The following is a 20,000-nucleotide window of genomic DNA, read 5'->3' as shown; positions in this document are numbered from 1 at the left end:
ACTTGCGAAGGACTGACTTGAGGTGACCAGTGCGCTCCTTCGCCACCCTCTCCGTGCTGCTCACATTGTGGACGCTCCCTGACAACCTCCAGCCTCTCGGGGCCCTCCCTCCCTCCTGCTCGGAGCAGTGAGAGGGACAGGAAGGAAGAGAGGTGGCTGAGGAATCCTGTAGTCTCGTCCTCGCCTCGCTGGCCTGCGTCAGGCTCAGTGGCGGGGTGAGGCGCGTGGGGCGTGGCGAGGACCATTTAGGCGCGTTCTTGTTGGTGTCGCTGTCGCTCGTGGTGGTGTCCGCCTCTCTGTCTCCTGCGGCATCGCGTTATGGCGTCGGCGTCCCCTGTCACGCTGTGTGGCGTAGCGTCCTTTGCGGTGTCGTCAGCGTCCCTGTCCTCTCCAGCGCTGTGAGACTCCCAGTCCTCTGCGGCGCTGTAATTCCCGAACACTTCAGTCCACAGCCGCAGGTACTGTTTGGTGACTCCTTCTGGTGTGGTTTGCACCGAGCGTGGAGTGTCTCCGCCTGTCTCTTCCTCTCCCTCACGCTGGTGACGCGTTGGCTCCCCGAACACCGCGGTCCACAGCCGCACGTAGCTGGCGCCAGCTTCCGAGGGACTCATCTGCGGTGACTGCTGCAGCTGTTCATCCTCCTGCTCGCTGCGCGCTGCAGTGGTCTGGGTGTCCTGTCCGGCGCCGTTTTCCTCAGCCTCCTCCGCAGCGCCGGCAGGCTCGCGCTGGTCTGGAGGCATGGACGCCGCCTCGTCATGGCGGCCCCGCGGGGCACTGCTTGGGGGCAGCAGCCACTCGGCCGGGTCCGGCATCGGGCCGTATCCATGCATCTCCTGCACCAGGCGCTGCAGCCTGGCCGCGCTGGGATGGTACTCTCCAAGAGGGAAGGTGACCATTGGGAAGGGGCTGGGAGCCCGCCGGTGTCCCACTGGGTACACAGGAGGGGGAGGAGGGGTGGGCACAGGGAAGACCTGAGCCACAGTGAGGAAGGCATCCTCTACCTTCCCCCCGACCTTTACTTCGAAGGGCACCTCCACCACCCCGGGGGCGGTGCCGCTCACGAGGTCCCCCACCCGGACCACGGCTCGCGTCCGAAGACGGGCCCCCGCGCACAGCTCCAGCACCAGCTGGCTGTCGCGGCCTTTCACGCGGAGGATCGGCGCCCTTCCGCTCTCAAACTTTTGCATGAGGGTCACCTTCCCATCCTTCTTGGCGGCGCTCACGCCGTCATCGAGCGGCGCCAGGGACAAGGGCACCCGCAGCATTGGCAGGCGCCACCAGCCCTTGTAGGACACAAACAGCCGGGTGGGCGCCTGCGCGTCCTCCCGGCTCAACACTGTCACGCGAACAATTTCCAGAGTTGCTTTCATGTTTGTTTTTTGTTTTAGATGATTTGATAATTGGTGGATTTCTTCCAGTTTTGTGATCCGTGGAGAGATTGGAGTTTTGCGCTCACCCAACACAGCCAGTGACCGGTGACGATACGGGATGAGAGAGAGAGAGAGATAGAAAGAGAGAGAGAGAGAGAGAGAGAGAGAGAGAGAGAGAGAGAGAGAGAGAGAGAGAGAGAGAGAGAGAGAGAGAGAGAGAGAGAGAGATTATGCCTAAACCCCTGAGGTTAAAGAATAGTGGTTCACTAGACGATCCTTTTTCCACCAGGGTTCAACGGGACTGAGAGTGTGAATGATGTGTGTGTGTGTGTGTGTGTGTGTGTGTGTGTGTGTGTGTGTGAATGTGTGGTGCTTTGTCAGGGTCACCACGTGTGTGACTGGCGGCGTGGTATATAGATACAATAATGGTGCGTTAGGTTATTATTGTTAGCGTAGTGGTGAGGTGGGTAACTAACAGCGTATCTTTTAATGAATTCAAGGTTCGAGAGAAAACGGGCTGTATTCTCAACCCTTTTACTGTTGCACGTCCTTCTAGCACACCACTGCTAGGCTTGGCTGTTTATGTCCTAGTTAAAGTGTTGCAAGCGTTTGTATCACTCTGCAGCAATAAACTGCCACATTTGAAGAAAAATGTTGTCGTCGTCGTCTGTTATCATTCACCGTATTGAAGAAAATAAATGTTTACACACACACACACACACACACACACACACACACACACACACGAAAAGTAAAAGTCGTGGAGGATAATGTTTTTTTCCCTGTAACTCAAGTATTTAGTATTGTAGTGCGGTAAGGAAATGTTTAATAGTTGTAGTTCATAACAGAATAAAAAAAAAAAACGTGTTGAGCAGTGAAAGGATAAAATGTTTTGTTCCTTCGCCAGGACTGCTCTTCTAAACGATTCATGGATGATTACTAAAATTCCCATGTGTAATTTTTCTCATTAACGGTGGAGGAACCATTTTCAACTATCGCTGGAATCACGAAAACACTTTTGAAAACTCAGTAACTTCCTCTAAAACCTATTTAAAGTTGTGAAAATAAGACAGCAAAACGTTTAAAAATATTGATTCAAGTTTGCGTTCGTTAGAGTGGAATTTTTTTCTTTTCTGGTTATACAATGTTACTGTGTGTAAATATGTCAGTATAACCTGTAATGAAGCAAGAAGTGCAGGAGAAAAAGAAGGGGAAAACTTATTTAAAGTGTCTCTATTTGTGTCTGTTACTGAGAGGTAGCATTCTGTTTCTGGTAAAGTAAAGACGACATGGAGAAATTATACAGTAAATTCTTTGAATTTAACTATTTCACTCTCACGCCTCGTTCCTTTTTAAACTCCTTTAAACGCATTAAAAAAAAAATCTAGTAATTGTCTCCATCTCTCCTCTGAATCAGGAACAAATGCATTAACGAAGTGATAAATTGAAAGAAAAATGGGAGCTGACATATGAATCGAGTCTGAATCTGCATCTGTGATAGAAAGATTTCAGCCAAATAACGCAGTACATCCCTCAACGAAGCGAGAAGAAAGAAAACAGGAGAGCAGCCCCACGATTATTTATTTATTTGCTTTTACCATCGTGTCCCTTTACACTTGTACGAATATTATGAATTTCAAGGTAAAAAGATACAGAGAAAACGGATGTGCGTGTATCGTCTATGGTTACGTCTAAAAATAGAAAGAAAGAAAGGAAAGAGAGAGAGAGAGAGAGAGAGAGAGAGAGAGAGAGAGAGAGAGAGAGAGAGAGAGAGAGAGAGAGAGCAAAAAACAAACAAAATTACGAAAGCAGTTCTTCTTTTACGAATGTCAAAGAAAACCAAGTAATATAAAGTCCTTGGAGAAAACGGACTTTGTAATGATATGGGTACGTCTAACGATTATTTATTTATTTATTTATTTATTTACTTATTGTCATTCGTATCTTTATACACTGCTACGAATAATATAAATTTCTACAAAAAAAAAAATGGATGTATAAATACCGTCTATGTTTGCCGCTAGAGAGAGAGAAAGAGAGAGAGAGAGAGAGAGAGAGAGAGAGAGAGAGAGAGAGAGAGAGAGAGAGAGAGAGAGAGAGAGAGAGAGAATAGAATATTGTCACTTTTAATATTATTCGCTGCCCTACATTTCAGTTCTCTCACATCCCGCTAGTTTTTGCTCTTGTTGTCATTTATATTTCTACCTTGTGTGTGTGTGTGTGTGTGTGTGTGTGTGTGCGCGTCAATTATGACTCTCTCTCTCGCTCTCTCTCTCCCCCGGCTAAAATTTCAGGAAATAATTTGATATTCCATGTAATTATTCGTTATACTGTTACATCGTCCCCCCCCCAATACACACACCCATCCACACCCACCCACTCACACACTCACACACACACACACACACACACACACACACACACACACACACACACACACACATCACCTTTGGGATTTTTCCGCTGACAAGCGGGGCAGTTACTGTCTCCCCTGACCAGGGGATGGGGTGTGTGGTGTGTGAGGTCACAGTCTTACCCAATGATCAGTAATAATGAGCTCTGACCTCACACTGAGAGGGTAACGGCTAGTGGTTACGGGTTCGCTTGTGAATTACACACACACACACACACACACACACACACACAGAGAGAGAGAGAGAGAGAGAGAGAGAGAGAGAGAGAGAGAGAGAGAGAGAGAGAGAGAGAGAGAGAGAGAGAGAGAGAGATAACATTTGTTTAACTCCCAGCATCTTTTATTCAGGATATGACACGTTTTTCCCTTTAAAGCACTCTTTCTTTTGACATTTCTGCTCTTTCGTATAAAACTCGCGGCTTGCATTCAACCTTAAGAGACCCTTGCGTGTGTGTGTGTGTGTGTGTGTGTGTGTGTGTGTGTGTGTGTGTGTGTGTGTACAGGATGAAGTATTTTTTCTACCTCATCTAAACCTCTTCCCCTTTATTAATTTTTGTGCGGTCGATTTTGCCGCTGAAAGAAACCACCACTTAGAAGGTTCTGTGATCTTTCCAGTAGACTAGACCAAGTTCACTGGAGTTACGCATTCTTTCTAGTCCTCTTCAGTACTTTTCTCCAGTCCCAAGTTCTTTTTTTTACTTGATTTTCTCCTCCCTTCTCGTCTCATTCCGGGAGACACGAGGCATCTGAGGTGAAGGAACGAGTGGCTTCCTCTTGTAAACCGGTAATGAAATGGACCTCTCGGGGGGTGACACCGCCTACTCTTCTCCTCCGGCACTGTAAAAATGCGTCACGGGAAGAGGTGAGAGTGTGAGATGAGAGGCAGTTATTTTTTTTATTTTCTCTCTCTCTCTCTCTCTCTCTCTCTCTCTCTCTCTCTCTCTCTCTCTCTCTCCAGATTGCAATCACACCCGTTATCTTCGCTGTCATTTTCCCGCTTCAAACAACTCAACGACGGTCAGTTTATTCTGTGCCGCTTTCAACAAAAAGGAAAAAAAAAAAGAGATAAAAATAAATGCTGTGCGGTACTGTAGCAAATTTTTCTTTATTCGTTAAAACTTCATCCCTGCAAAAATGAATGTAACAATAAAGAAATTAAAACTATGGGAATTGTTGCTAGTTTTCCTTTCGTCGTACGTCATACGTTTAAATGTGTTGATAGCAGCAGTGATAAAATGAAATATCTTTGGTATTTTTCCTAACAAACCAATGCTATTCCCAGACAGAGACGCTCATATTAATTGTCCAGCTGCTCTATTCCTATATTCACCTTCACCGGCGCGCCTCTTTGCTCTATTCACCATTCATGCTAAGGCCGCTTCAACGCATGGACCCTGGCCCGTGTATTCAGAAAAGATGTCGAGGGAAAAATTTACCTAACACAGAATTCACGAAACAAATGCGTGAATGTTGTGTGGCTCTATATCTGTTGTCTGTTTTACACCTTGGTACTCATAACGCAGCTGAGTCATATGAGCTGTGTGTGTGTGTGTGTGTGTGTGTGTGTGTGTGTGTGTGTGTGTGTGTGTGTGTGTGTGTGTGTGTGTGTGTGTGTGTTTGCGTATCGGGTCAAGTATTTTCTATCTCATCTAAACCTCTTCCACGCTATTAAGTTCCTCCGCGGTCTATTTTCCACTGAAAGAAACACCATTGATGAGGGTATGTGATCTTTTTTCAGTCGCTGCAGTGCCGGAAATCAGCCAGTCAATCAGTGAAGTGATCGGTCAACTCATTTCCTCCTTAGTTCGTGTTCCAGTGATGGTAATTCCGTCCCTTCTTCACACCCCTCATGTATGTTGCTTGTTGAGTTTGTGCCGTGGAAGCGACATGCAGTCTTCTTGTTTCTTGACATGCAATCTTCTTTTTTCCGTATTTCCTCCTGCGTACGACTTGAGCTATTTCAAAAAGAGGAATATCAAGACATCCAGTAATTAAACTGCTTTCTCTCTCCGCTCTCCTCCTGTTTTCTTTTCTGGAACGCTATTTGAACGGACCTTTATTCATTTTTTCCTTTTTCTTTCCTTTGCCAATCTTCTTGATATATAATAAACAAACATCACGCACATACAAATATTGCTGTTCGCCTAACAATCTGTATTTGATATTTGTACACCTGCAACAATGTACAGTGAGAAGATAAGAACATAAAAAAAAAAAAAGATAGGAAAACAGGATGGTTCCGAAAAGCCAACTGACTAACAAAAGGAAGCACCTGGGATTCTAAAACTGAACATCTGTGAAATCCGTAAATGTATCCCACCTCCTCTTGAGATTGTCATTCCTGCGCACTTCCCTTGTTCCCAATAACTTTGTTCTTTTAATTCAAAACCTTGTGTATGGATCAATTTTTGCCAGTCTTTCTCTCTCTCTTTTTTTTTTTTCTCATTTTGATTTGATCTGGTATTCCATTATTCACGTTTCTCTTAACAAAGCAGTATTCAGTGCTTGCTGTACATTGGACAGTGTCGGTTGCATTACGTAAGTGCAATTTTACAACGAGAACCAAATGATGCTATTTATTTTGATTGGCTCAACAATTTATGGATATTTATGAACATTCAATTGTGCTGTTAATATTTTTCCCCGATCTCGTTTTCATTGGCAATAAATATTCATACATTTTTTCAGCATAACAATAATTATATAAATTGTATAAATTAAGCACCATAACAGTTATTTCTAATTGATAAACGCGAAGCATCCAAATATAAAGATGATAAGTAGAGAACAGGAGGAACTACACAAACGCTTTTGTGCTGAACGAAACACAATTGTTATCGCCTCGAGACTGCGAGGGAAAGTGTTGCCGGGGGAAGGAACTGGAAACGATGAGAAGGTTTTATGTACCGTTTTATTGAAGGTTTCTTGGTTCACGATTCCTATTACGGCTGTGAAACTGTTCCAGATCATTACTCTCTCTCTCTCTCTCTCTCTCTCTCTCTCTCTCTCTCTCTCTCTCTCTCTCTCTCTCTCGTAGAAAGGAGCAGAGGTTCTTACGCCATTCCTGTTTCCTGCTGTTGCTTTTCTATCTTTTATCATCAGCATTCCCTTTTCATTTTTCTCTTTCTTAATCAGCTTCCCCTTTTCCGTTTCCTTCATCAGGATTTCCTATTTTCTTTCTTCATCAGCATTCCTTATTTCTTTCTTCATCAGCATTCCTTGTTTCTCTTTCTTCATCAGCATTCCTTCTCTCTCTCTCTCTCTCTCTCTCTCTCTCTCTCTCTCTCTCTCTCTCTCTCTCTCTCTCTCTCTCTCTCCCAGCACTGCAGCACCCCATTGCATGAGTTTTCCGGCTTGTAATTTACTCTAATATTAATCTCGTATACATTTATGCAACGTGTGTTCTACGAGTTTATTGTTATTATTATCAAGATTATAACATTATCATTATTACAGGAAGGTTCCATGTTATGTATTATTAATTTTGTTTTTGTTGTTTTCGTTGTTGTTGTTGTTGTTGTTGTTGTTGGTGGTGGTGGTGGTGGTGGTGTTGGTGTTGTTGTTGCTGTTTTCGTTATTGTTGTTGTCGTTATTGTTGTTGTTGTTGTTGGTGGTGGTGATGGTGCTGGTGGTGGTAATGTTGTTGTTTTCGTTATTGTTGTTGTTGGTGTTGTTGTTTTCGTTATTGTTGTTGTTGTTGTTGTTGTTGTTGTTGTTGTTGTTGTTGTTATTATTATTATTATTTTCTATTATTATTATTATTATTATTATTATTATTATTATTATTATTATTATTGCTGGTAGTAGAAGTAGTAGTAGTAGTAGTAGTAGTACTAATATTGTTGGTGCTGTTGTTTTCGTTATTGTTGTTGTTGTTGTTATCATTATTATTTTTTCTATTTTTATTATTATTATTGTTATTATTATTATTATCATTATTATTATTATTATTATTATTGTTATTATTATAATTATTATTATTATTATTATTGCTGGTAGTAGTAGTAGTAGTAGTAGTAGTAGTAGTAGTAGTAGTAATATTGGTTATGTATTGATGCTGGTGGTGGTGAACTACTACTACTACTCTTAATACTATTTTTACTACTACTACTACTACTACTACTACTACTACTACTACTACTACTAGTACAACTCCTACTACTACTACATTCACTATTACCATACTACCATGGTAACTTTATTTTATGTACTTGTATGAAATTTCCCTTCAGTATATTCCGTACATATGAACTTTGAACTTCCCGTACTTTTAGAACGCGTGTGTGTGTGTGTGTGTGTGTGTGTGTGTTGCTCTGATATCTTTCCCGCATCATCTGTCTTGTGTTCAGAAGCTCCATACACGTTCTCTTCCCCTTTTCTCTTCGCTAATTTCCAATGTGAGGGTCTGGCGGCTTCATCTATTTTTCATCACCTCTTTTTGTGGCGACTGCTCAGCCCACTGCCCCTAATACCTCCCTTTGGCGTTATTCATATCCATCTTCTTATTTCTCTCTCTGCTTTCATTTTTTCCTTCCACTACTCCCCCACGGACGCTGTCGAGAAGAGGAAACGCCGGTATTCTACACACACACACACACACACACACACACACACACACACACACACACACACACAGAGTTTATGTATTACAGCCATAAACAAGATGCGACAAGCGAAGGAGGTTTAAAGCGAAGAAGAGGATTGTTAGGGAGAAGAGGTGTAGGAGGAGGAGAAGGGAGACGGGATGCAAAATGGAACAACTAGGTCGAAAGTAAATGGAGGTTTTTCATCGTCAAGAGAGAGAGAGAGAGAGAGAGAGAGAGAGAGAGAGAGAGAGAGAGAGAGAGAGAGAGAGAGAGAGCAGTGGGATTATCTGGAGCACGTCGTTCTTTTCACCAGCTTAACTCCAGTTTTCTTTCACTATCTTTCTTTCTCATCTTTACATCATTATTTATACCCCCTCTGACACACACACACACACACACACACACACACACACACACACACACATGCAAAGAATTTTTATGGTTCTGGTATGAGCAAAGTTAACTTAGTTTTAACGTTGGTGAAGAGGGGAGAATCTAAAGGAATACCGGAAGAAGTAGGAGGAGGAGGAGGAGGAGGAGGAGGAGGAAGGAGTTGTTGGTATAGGAGCAGGAGGGAATGGTGAAGGAGGATGAGGAGGAGTGAATGGTGGAGGAGGACCAACAGGAGGAGGAAGAGGAGGAGGAAAACGAGGAGAAGAAAGAGGACAAGAAGAAGATAAGGATGAGAAGCTGGAGGAGGAGGAGGAGGAGGAGTTTGAAGAAAAGGTGTGGAGTAGGTGGTGTAGGATGATTTATTCTTGAAAGAGGAGGAGGAAGAGAAGGAGAAGGAGAAGGAGGAAAAGAAAGAAGTAGAATAAAAGAGAAGAAAGACGAGGACAGACGAGGAACGCTTGGGAGGACAAACACAGGGAGATTAGTAGAGGGAAGGAGGGAGAGGAAGAGGAAGGAAGGGAGGAGAGGAAGGGAAGAGAGTGGATGGAGGGGCTGGAGGGAGGGAGGGGAGAGTGAACCCGACGAAGTGAGATGAAGGGTGATAATGAAAGAGAGAGAGAGAGAGAGAGAGAGAGAGAGAGAGAGAGAGAGAGGATTACTCCGTTCAGTGCTTTACATCCAAGGAATTTAAAGATCTAGAAAAATGTTTTAATGCTTCGCTTATTAGGTTCGGTGCATTGCTAATACCTGGATGTTTCCATGATCGTCTGCTTAACTGGTGGCATACTATTACGCTTCTTAGGCTCGCATTCGGTTCATTGAGTGTTATAGTGTGAAGCAGGAATCCTCATGAAGTTAAGTAAGTTCCATATTTCCAAGCATTTCGTCCTTTTATAGACCATATTCTCGAGGACTTTTACCAGTTTCCCGACTACTTTTAAGACTCTCGTTGAAGTTACACGGGTTTTTAAGTTTTTATGGTACTAGTGACTGATTAACAAGATTTTTACATTGTTAACAAGACAAACATTCCTGTGAACCCGGCTCATCATCTTTGTGCCCTTTGAAAATGATGGTGGAAAGAGCAATGCGTTTCTGAATGCAAATCTATTATCCCCCACATTGAACATGATCCATAAGTAAGTGGGGGGTTTTCAAAGGTGTTTATTTGATATTAGCGATAGTTTAACAAAGACTATCATCAGTGGAAAATATAGCTATGAAAAAAAGGCGACTAATTATCTCCGTGCTCTTTAAAAATGGTCCTAATGGAGAGGGAAGCGTTTAATAATGTTAGTGGAAGTACTTAAAACAATGGCGCGTATACCTACCATTGTGGACGCCGTTGGCAGCTCAGACTGAAGCCTCTGTGTGAGATTATTTATCAGCGGAATAATTGGTGAGTTCTCCCTCAGCGTACCCGATTTACATCCCACTTGTTATGATTCTGAGCTTCACTGCCATCCCAACACACACACGCACACATCAACTGTACACATAAAGTTTAGTAAGTGTTACTGACCTTGGGAAATCTGTGAAATAAAGGCCAATATTCTTCAGCGTTTTGACGTCTTAATACGAGCATTTTTATTGGTCACATAAATCTTAAGCCGGGTTCCCATGAGTATTTTTTGCCTTTTATAAATGCAGAATCCTTGTTAAACCATCACTAGAGCTGAAAAAGCACTCTTGAAATTACACTACATCTCCTACAGATTGTTAAAAGTAAAGATGAGGCATCGGAACATTCCGGAACATGAGCCAAGATTGTGAAAAGAAAATGCACATCTGAGGAAAGACGTCCCGCTGTTTTGACGTGGTACTGCACATGCGTAGAGAAGTAACTCGCTAAAATAAATCTCCGTCCAAGTATTTCTCGCTACGCAGCTCGTCTACGTGTTCGTCTTTCATCACCGCGTCTCTCACTTTCAAGCTTAACTTTCCTCAATGGTGTGTGCGCATAACTATTTCTCATAAGGAAGCCTTCGAGAGATTCATATGCAAGACGGATGATCCCAGAGTAACTATCATGGCTCAAGGTAAGCGTACACCAGTTAATTGAACAGTAGATGAGAGAAGTAAAAGAAAGCAAAGCGGAGAACTGTAGAGGAATGATACGAGTTTACTGGGGTGGCGTGGAACAAAGGTTTAGCTGACAGAGACCTGATAATTGACTGAACAGTAGCCGAGGAATGGTAAAAGAAGGCAGGGCAGGGAACTATAGAGGAATGGAGCAGGGGGTTTGTTGGGGTCGCGAGGAACAAAGGTTTAGCTGACAGAGACGAGTGAAATTGCAGGGGGAGCTTTTGTCCTTCAGCGCAGTTACAGAGACTGATGGTGATGATAATGATAACAGTCGGGAAGCATACTCATTAAACTGTTATTACATTACATTAACTTTATGGTGCTGAAATATGAATTGGATTTCAAGATATTAGTTAGTGTTAAAAGCCTACGTTCCACTTTTTTTTTTGTTAATTACCCTAATGATACTTTATCTTTTAAAGCCGCTCAGCTTATTAAACATTAGGTTATTTTTTAAGTTTGAATCTCGGTGCAGAGCAGAATTTCATGTCTTTGTTGCTGTAAAAAAAAAAAAAAAGGAATAAAAACTAAATGTGATCTCATTTTGAATTTGTCCGTTCTGCGGTTGAGTAAGCTTACTTTCAACCTTTAAGCCTTAACGATCATTTAAACTTTAAGTGCTGCTACATTTAAACACTTCAGTGAGACGCTTCGCTTCAGTTCGTTGCGAGTTAGCACGAGGGTTCACAAGAGTTCGGATCAAATGGTTTCCCTGGGACGAGGCTTCAATTCGTGCACGTCAAAGGGTTCACTGAGTCGAGGCTTCGGTAAGTGCTTCGGTGAGCCGGGCGAGGATTGCCATGGAAGAGGGTACTGCCCTTCCCCCACTCCCTCCCTCCCTCCCTCCCTCCCAGCCCCCTCCAACTAGGCGCAACGAAAAAAAAAAAAAAAGAGGACGGGGAGTGTCATTATCAGACTATTCAACCCTCTCTCGTCTTCTCTCCCGCGGGTTCTCTCTCTCTCTCTCTCTCTCTCTCTCTCTCTCTCATTACCATACCGTAACCTGCCATTTTCCTCCTCCTTCCTCTCCTCCTCCTCCTCCTCCTCCTCTTCGTCTTTCTCCACCACAACCACCACCACTGCAACAATAAAAACAACAACAACACAACAACAGTCACCACCACCACCACCACTACTACCACCACCGTTACAATCCTGACAACTCTCCCAGTTATCTAAAGAGCCGTGCCGAGGGGCGTGCCGAGGGACGTCCCGAGAGGCGCCCCGAGAAGTGATTGGCGTATCGGTCCGCCCCGCTATTCTTCACCGCGCCCCGTGGACCCGAAAGTGATCGCTGCCCCAATAAGTGAGTTCCACTTGGCCCCGGCAGGCTAACGAGGGACGCTGAAGGAGGAGGAGGAGGAGGAGGAGGAGGATGAGGATGAGTAGTAGGGATTGCTGGAAATAATATGATCTGGTGATTTTGCACAATGTTAAATAGCCACTTTTTTTTTTTGCTTTTCTAGCTATATATTTGTTTATTCGTATTTTTCTATTCATTTTTTTTTTTTTTTTTACGGAATTCAGCCAAGCTTGTAACGGCAAGACTTTTCAGTGACAAATTATCATGTTTTCTTTAAATATGTCTGTGCACAATACGTCCTCTGGTATACTCGTGTAATGGCATTTCCCTGATTTATTTTTGTATTTGAATAATTGTTTCATACATATGTAGCGATTATTATTATTATTATTATTATTATTATTATTATTATTATTATTATTATTATTATTATTATTATCGTTGATGTTTCTCTCTCTCTCTCTCTCTCTCTCTCTCTCTCTCTCTCTCTCTCTCTCTCTCTCTCTCTCTCTCTCTCTCTCTCTCTCTGTCAGGGAAGCCGTTTATCTTCGTACGGAAAAAAAAAAAAAATAATGAGACTGTAAGAGGCTAGTTGACCTACATCCGTATGGCATCCTTTCAGCACTTAAGACCAACCATTTGTCATCATCATCCTTAAAAATTTGGCCAATCTCGTCTTCCAGTGACCTGCTTCACGAGAGAATGGGTCGCAAGAAAGTACTCAGTGGATCAATTTCTATTTATCTTTTCTTACTTTTTCCCTAAACTTCAAGGAGCGAGTTTTGAGTTTATTGAGAAATTACATGCAGGTTTAGTGGGAGTAGTGATGTTAGTGATGGTATTAGTATTAGGATGTTGATTTAAAAACGTTGTGTAGTATCATCACGGTCATATAGCGCCGCTCCAGTAGGTTACAAACAACAAAAATTGTGGTAGAGTGAAATAGCAGCAGCAGCAGCAGCAGTAGTAGTAGTAGTAGTAGTAGTAGTAGTAGTAGTAGCAGCAGCTAATAATGATGATGATAATAATAATAATATAATAATAATAATAATAATGATAATATTTCATGAGGTTGTCATTTCATGACAACCTCATGAAATGATAACTTCATACTTATTCATACCTGGGAATACGAGTATGACAAATAAAAGAGAAAGTATCACTTTAACTCACTCAGTGTACCAGCTCTGATAGGTTCTTACTGAACCCTACTTTAGTTGATTATTTCTTATATCATAGCAAATTTTAATGTACACAGTGTCATTTGCATGACATCTTCATCTTTTGGAAAGCTATAAAAACGTATATTTCCCTGTTTCTGGAATAAAGACTTGCACCGGATATAACAGAACAGTTTGGCATACTGGTGTACACCAGTCCGCGTTCTACGTCGGTTCTGACTTCTTAGGGAGAGACCTGTCTTCCTCACGTGATCACTATGAACTGGCGTGCTACGTAGCTACTTCTGACCCCTCCGAATTTCTACCCTGTGACGTCAGTTCCAGGTCTCTGATCACGCGCTTTGAATCTCGCTCTGTGTTGTATCATTAAATGCTCATTAAAGTGTCCGGTTTCGTAAAATATAGTCTTTGGTTTCGTCTTTGTCTGTCCTGTCTGTCCTGGGCCTGATTGCGTCACAAGTTGTCCACCACCCCGCTCGGCACAGCCGCATCGGACCCACAAACACAGGTGTTTTTGGCAGCCGCGCGTCCTGAGGGCGCGGCGCAGTAATATACTCAGGACTAACCCAATTGTAAAATATAGGAAAAGTTGAAACTTTAATATTTATATTAGAATATCTTAGATTTTAGAAATGCAAAAAAAAAAAAAAAAAAAAGTTGGTAACTTTGCCTGAGATGCCCGACGTGGGGAGAGATGGCTGACTCTCAATCGAATGATTGCGTTCAACGGATTGCCACCGTTTCTTTATCAATAGATATATGCAGCACTACTGTACTTACAGTTGATGTGGGTAAGACAAAGTTGAAGATAGGATAACACAAAGTTGAAGAAGTCAGTAAACGGGTAATGTAATGAAAAAGTTAAGAACTACTGGTCTATGGACATTAAGGGGACCAAGTGGTTTGGGTACCAAATGTCTCGAGTACAAAACATCCTGAGGCCTATTTGCACTCAGGTTAATCTGATTTGACAATCAACTGACCTGAATCCTGTATGACTGAGTACCCTCCGCCCAGTACCAAGTGACTAGCTTCTTTATACAGTGGTACTAGTATTAGTAGTGGTGGTTTTGATGGTATTGTTGTTGTTGTTATTATTATTATTATTATTATTATTATTATTATTATTAGTGGTAGTAGTAGTAGTGGTAGTAGTAGCAGCAGTAGTAGTAAGGATCATACCGGTGAAGGATGATGGGAAGGAGAGGTAGGAGGTGGAGGGAGTCTATTTGTATGTCAAAGTTTGCTGGCAGAGGAGCAGAAAAGTTAGATTCTCGTGAACTGCATCGCAAACACGGACGTAGAGAGAACCATGTGTACCCTCTCTCTCTCTCTCTCTCTCTCTCTCTCTCTCTCTCTCTCTCTCTCTCTCTGTGTAGTTTGTTTACTGTATTGCAGCAGACAACTTCTATCTGTTTCTGTCTGCGATTCCTTCCGTCTATCTTTCTCTCTGTCTGTTTCTGTGTCCTCTGCTTGCTTCTGCGTATCTGTCTGTCTCTCTGTGTGTCTGTCTGTTTCTCTGTCTGTCTGTCTGTCTCTCTGTGTTTACCGCTTGCCTTTGCGTGTCTTTCTGTCTGCATGTGCCTGTCTGTCTGTCTGTCTGTCTGTCTGTCTGTCTCTTTCTCTCTCATTCAGTATGTATTATGTTACCTGAGGAAATAAAAAATATATTGCAAATTGCCGGTCTCTCTCTCTCTCTCTCTCTCTCTCTCTCTCTCTCTCTCTCTCTCTCTCTCTCTCTCTCTCTCTCTCTCTCTCTCTCTCTCTCTCTCTCTCAGCTGAAGAAAACCAACACACGTACATAAACTCATAAAGCTAGGAAGTACACATGCGGATGAGGTAAGCCATGCTGTGGCGAACAGAATGGGATTTTAGCACTTCAAAGGCGGCGTTAGCACTGGTCGTAAAAAGGTATTAGCGCCGCAAACTTTTTTTTTTTTTACCTGCGCATGGACACCGTGATGACAAGCAGAGCAAGGGAGGAGTATATCTCTGAATTAGTGTGAAAATAATTGAAAGATGTATTTGTTGGAGGATACTTGAATTTGTTAGTTGATAGGTAGTCACATAAATTGAGAGACTGATGGGTAATGAGGTAGATAGATAGCTAGATATGAAAATGATGAATAGATGTACGTATTTGTTAGCAGATAAATGGATTTGTTAGTGGAAGGATAAATAGTGACATAGATAGATAGACTGATGGATAGAGAGAGAGATAAATAGAGATATAGACTGATAGATAGGTACAGGCCCTATAGCCAGTCCCTATAGAGTACAATAAAAAAGGATCAGCCAAAGTTTAGAAATGTCTTGGAACCTTTCTCTTGAAACAGTTCAGGTCAAAGGTAGGAAAAATACAGAAGCAGGCAGGGAGTTCCATAATTTAGATATAGAAAGATGTATTACTGGAAATATACAGGAAGCCTGAATAAACTGACGACTAACGGAAAGACAGATCTACAGAGGGAGGCTGAAGATAAATAGATAGACAGATAGATTAATTGATAAATACATAGACTACCTGAATCATTAAAGCCTAGGTAAGTAAAAAGACTGAAGTAGGGAAGAGAAAATTTAGTAACACACACACACACATACACACACACACACACACACACACACGCACGAATATATTTCAGGATTTAATGGGAGGTCGTGGGATATACCGAGGATCAGAAATGTCAGAGAGAGAGAGAGAGAGAGAGAGAGAGAGAGAGAGAGAGAGAGAGAGAGAGAAAGAGAGACGCAAGGAATCGCAGGTAAACATAAGGAAAACCGATAGACTGATAGGACACACACACACACACACACACACACACACACACACACACACACACACACACACACACACACACACACACACACACACACACACAGCCAGAGTAAATAAAAAAAAAGCAGACAAGAGAGAAAGACACAGCTGAAGTCGTCTGTCACCCTGCTAACCTTTCCTTCCCTCTCCCTCTCTCCCTTCCAAACATCCCTCCCCCCAAAAAAATGGAAAAGAAAAAAAGAAAAAAAGAAAAGAAAAAATGGAGAAATAAAAGGAAGAATAACGAGAATACAGAGATAAAAACGCGTTGTAAATCTCAGCTAACGATGTACTGGAGAATCAACTGCTCCTTCATTCACCGCCCTCCTTCCTTCCTTCCTTCCTTCTTTCGTCTCTCTCCCGAATTGCATCAATAATGTGACGTGAAATAAAACCGGAGATTATTGGGGGAAAGTTTTACGAGTAACGAGCGAATGAGGCTGTTAATACCGTGATGAGGAATATGTATGAGTATTGGTAATAGGTTAATGGCCTCTCTCTCTCTCTCTCTCTCTCTCTCTCTCTCTCTCTCTCTCTCTCTCTCTTGATCAGTATGTATTACTCTACCACCTGAAATAAGAAAATATTGCAAACTATCTCTCTCTCTCTCTCTCTCTCTCTCTCTCTCTCTCTCTCTCTCTCTCTCTCTCTCTCTCTCTCTCTGAAATTCAACAAGCCTCAATATACAACAAAATTTGAATGCATGAGATAGTTACTGACAACTGAATGCGAAAATATTGTGTAAACTACTCTCTCTCTCTCTCTCTCTCTCTCTCTCTCTCTCTCTCTCTCTCTCTCTCTCTCTCTCTCTCTCTCTCTCTCTCTCTCTCTCACATGTTTTCATCTTCCCACAGTTCTTATTTACGGTAGGAAGACGAGCTTAGGAAGGTTCTCACTAAGGCTTAGGGAGGAGGAGGAGGAGGAGGAGGAGGAGGAAGTTGAGCAAGACAGGGAGGGAATGAATGAAAATATATGAAAAGTGAAAGGGTAAATGGAGGTTTGTTTGAGAAAAAGCAGGTGGATGAGAGGAAAAAAGGAAGAGAAGGAGATGGAAGAAGCAATGAAATAAGAGGAAGGGAAGTACGAGTAAGAGGAAGGATGTGTCAGCACTTAACGCTTGAAACAGGAAGAGAAAGAGGAGGGAAGATGATTAGAAGCGAGAGAAAAAAAAAAAGGAGAAATGTAGGAAACGGAAGAAGAAAAGGGGGAGGAAGAGGGAAGGTGATTAGAAGGAAGAGAAAAAGAAGGGGGAAAAGCAGGAAGCGGAAGAAGAAGAAAAAGGAGGAGGAGGAGATGGAAGAGGAGGAAGAAGAGGACAGGAACAAATTATATAAAGAGAATAATAAATGAGAGAGAGAGAGAGAAGAAGAAAAAATTATTAGGAGAAAGAGAAAAGAAAGAAAAAAATGGAAAAAACCAGGATAGCGAAAAAAATAAGAAAAGAATTATGAGAAGGAATTATAAGAAGAGGATGAAGAAGGAAAGAAAAAAAAAGTGAATAGGAGAAACTGGATGGAGACGAGGAAGAAAAAAGAAACAGGAGGAGGAGGGGGACGAATTAGTGGTGTGTGAAGAGAATTATTATAAAAAGAAAAAAAAAAAAAAAAAGGAAGCAGATTGCGAGGAGGAAAAACAATGATGATGAAGAAAACGAGGAAGAGGAGGAGAAAAAGGTGGAGAAGGAAGATAAGATACAGAGACGAAAAAAAAAACAATTAGGAAATAGTGTATGAAAGTAAGAAGATAAAAGAAAGAAAAAATGCAAACAGGAGGTAAAGGAGGATGAAAGGATGGAATGTTGAATGATGCTTTGATGCTTCTATTGATAGTTTAACATGGGTTTTATATCGTAAATGGTTCTTCTCGTATTTTTAAACGTTTCGGCAATTTATCCTGACTACTTTCAACAGGCTTTAGTGGGAGATGAGGCTTATAATCGTGCTTTGATGTTTCTAAAGATAATTTAGCATAAACTCTGTCATAATGTATGGAAATATCCTTAAAAGCCCAACAGAGCCCAACGTGTCACCTCCGCAGCCTTTGAGAATTGTCTTGGTGAGAGAACAAAGCGGTTTAAAAGTACGAGTTGTGTTTTAAACCGAAATAATCGAACTCTTGCCCAAGGGGACGCCAGTAACAGCTCGGTCATCAGTGAAACCCCGCCAACCTTAATGGGGTGTGGGTCTGTATATCCCACAACGCCTTGTCTCACCAGGACTATTTTTAGAGTCAACAGATGTGACTATACTCTGCTTCACCAATTCTGCCACGCTGATTTTGCCACTTCTGCCACCAGAGGCCAGACGAGCAAGGTGCCATCTCCCCTGACTGATGCTCCCACTCGTTGGTTGGTCTTCTTATTCCCGTCTTGTTTTAAAACGTGCTAAAAATTTATTTGTATTTCTTTGAAAACCACTCTATAATTTTATGATACCAGCTTATTTCTGTGTAGACAATCCTGTAACTTTTGGAGGAAATTGAAATATTAGTTTGCTGTTCATTTCGAAACAAGACGGAAATAAGCAGACCGATCAGAGAGAGAGAGAGAGAGAGAGAGAGAGAGAGAGAGAGAGAGAGAGAGAGAGAGAGAGAGAGAGAGAGAGAGAGAGACCATCAGTCAGCGAGTGTTATGACCACACAATTACTGCGTCAGAATTGTTGAATCACTATGGTAATGTTTGTACTTTCTTCTTATTTCCAGTCAATATTGCTGAATCTTTATAAAATTACCACTAGAATCACAAAAGCACCTTGAAAACACCAATAACCTCCACCAGTGCCTGCGAAAGTCACCGGAGAAGAGGCCCTGCAGTGTTTAGGGATGTTGTCTGTGAATCTCAGCCTGCGAAGAGACAGGCAAGGACGGCGCCGCTAAACTGTTGTCATCTGTTGTCCTCTTGTTAAATGTTTCTCGTCTCCTGTTTCTCGTTTGTCCGCATTCTCATATTTCCTGTCACTTCCCACGTTCTCGCACTTTTCTCTCACCTCCCCTTTTCGTATTTCCGTCCTCTCATTTTCCTTTTTCCTCCCCTCACGAGTTTTTTCCTTACTTCTCACATTTTTCACTTTTTTCCCTCTTATTTGTCGCGTTCTTTTGTTCTTTCCACTTTTTTTTCCCTCAAATCTCCCTTCTCCTCCCTTGGATTTATTTCCCCTCTTTTTTTTTACTCCTAAATTTTCTTTTTTTTCCCATGTCTTTCTTTTCTCCTGATACTTCTCACTTTTCCTTTTTCTTTTCATGGTTTCTTTTATGATGATTGATATTCCCATTCACATCTTTCTTTATCTTTTTTTTATATTTTCTTCTTAAAATATAAGTGAATAGAAAATAAACAAGTATTTTCCCTCCATTGTTTTTTCCTAATTTCTCCTTGAACACAAAATAAATTCGTATTTTAACACCCTGGCATATTTTTTTTTCTTTAACATCTTTCTACTTTAACATCATTCTTTCCCGTCTCGTATTTTCCTCCGTTTCAACTGCTCAGTATAATATTTCCCTTCTTTAATAACCTCTTCATTCACCCACACGTTTATTTTTCCTGTTCTCTTCATACTTTTCCTCTTCTATCCTTTATTTCTCTCTTTCTACCGTGTTCTTTCTTTCCCAGTCTCATACTTTCCTTTACCTTTTTCTTATATTTCCTCATTTATCATATCCCTCTCTATTATCTCGGTTCTTTTCTCTTCTTTTTCTCTTTCTTTCCTTGACACGAATCTTGTCAATCTTTCTTTCATATTTACATTTTTTTCCCGTCTCCCTCAGTATTATTCATTTTTCATCGTATTACTTTCTTTATCACCCTCACGTCTTTCCTTTTTTCCCCCCTTCTATTTTTTTTCCCCGTAATTTA

General features: G+C 41.9%; 1 protein-coding gene and 1 long non-coding RNA gene across 2 annotated transcripts in view; one reads left to right on the top strand and one right to left on the bottom strand.

The window, feature by feature from the left end:
• Positions 1-20,000, bottom strand: part of LOC135111458 (neuropeptide Y receptor type 6-like) — a 105,956-nt gene that overhangs the window by 33,810 nt on the left and 52,146 nt on the right. The gene's annotated exons all lie outside the window — the stretch shown is intronic.
• Positions 10,569-20,000, top strand: part of LOC135111460 (uncharacterized) — a 111,429-nt gene continuing 101,997 nt past the window's right edge. Inside the window, exon 1 of the long non-coding RNA XR_010273750.1 lies at positions 10,569-10,801. This is a non-coding gene — a long non-coding RNA (uncharacterized LOC135111460). The remainder of the gene's footprint in view (positions 10,802-20,000) is intronic.

The sequence above is a fragment of the Scylla paramamosain genome, chromosome 22 (assembly GCF_035594125.1).
Source record: "Scylla paramamosain isolate STU-SP2022 chromosome 22, ASM3559412v1, whole genome shotgun sequence".
Lineage (NCBI taxonomy): Eukaryota > Metazoa > Arthropoda > Malacostraca > Decapoda > Portunidae > Scylla > Scylla paramamosain.
Note: the sequence above shows the minus strand (reverse complement) of the source record. Positions and strands in the feature narration are given on the sequence as shown.